The sequence below is a fragment of the Octopus bimaculoides genome, chromosome 3, assembly GCF_001194135.2.
Source record: "Octopus bimaculoides isolate UCB-OBI-ISO-001 chromosome 3, ASM119413v2, whole genome shotgun sequence".
Taxonomy (NCBI): domain Eukaryota; kingdom Metazoa; phylum Mollusca; class Cephalopoda; order Octopoda; family Octopodidae; genus Octopus; species Octopus bimaculoides.
This window is the reverse complement of record NC_068983.1, coordinates 92,800,841-92,801,799: the sequence shown is the minus strand read 5'-3', so window position 1 is coordinate 92,801,799 and position 959 is coordinate 92,800,841. Positions and strand designations below refer to the sequence as shown.

The window sequence follows — 959 nt, the reverse complement described above, 5'->3', positions numbered from 1 at the left end:
GGGGGGGGGGGGACTGGCATTAGCACTTTTGCTGCAAAACACAGGTCTTCTTGAGTTCAGTAAGGCGCCAGGCATCTTGATTGTTTGTCATCTTGCCCAAAAGGTTCAGCATCCTGAGGTTGTCCTTCAGTACTTCATCCTGTGTCTTCCTGAGTCTACAACTTCCACACACACACACACACACACACACACACATAGAAGGTGGTATCAAAGAGTTCCTGAACAAGTTATGCCTAATAAATAATAACTTATTTACCTAAGTTTTAACATCATCTCCTACGAAATAGTCATTTGAGCAGCAATACACTGGTCCCAGTATTCCTGCCACTTTTGGAATCTGGCCTGGAAGTTGTTTTCTGTAAGTGAATCGAGGACGTTCTGTGATTTGCTCTTGATCTCAACAATAAAATAGAGCAGGTGCAGAAGCAATACCATGTAGTTTTTGGCAAGAAACTCATGAGTGAGGAGAGCTTGGTGATGGTGCATTATCATGTAGAATACAATTCTTTGCGCTTCACAGATCCAGTCACTTTTGCAGAATGACCTTCCTCAAATGCTTCAAAACATCGTTGTAGAATTATTTACATTTGACAGATATTTGTCCTCATCTGTTGTTAATACGTTTCAGCTGATATACCCTCCAGCCTTCATCAGGTGTCTTGGGGAAATTTTGAACTTGGGTTCTCATTCCTAAGGTATTTTTTGATGATGATATTATTATTATTATTATTATTATTATTATTCAGTAGTTTTATTTTTATAACGTGCTTTCACTTCACTACCGAGCGCAGCTCTGTGCGCCTTGGGTATGTGCTGTGGTTTGCTGTGGTGCTCTTATGTTTACTGTATTGAAAGTGTTTTGCGTAGAATGTGTGCAGTACCCAGTAGTGCAATTTTCTGTATGTTATATATATTTGTAAGTCCTGGTGTTTTTGTTATGTATTTGTCTGAATATTTTT

At 39.1% G+C, this 959-nt stretch overlaps 1 protein-coding gene across 1 annotated transcript in view; it reads right to left on the bottom strand.

Moving 5' to 3' along the window:
* LOC128246994 (uncharacterized) overlaps positions 1-959 on the bottom strand; it is a 30,085-nt gene that overhangs the window by 2,433 nt on the left and 26,693 nt on the right. The gene's annotated exons all lie outside the window — the stretch shown is intronic.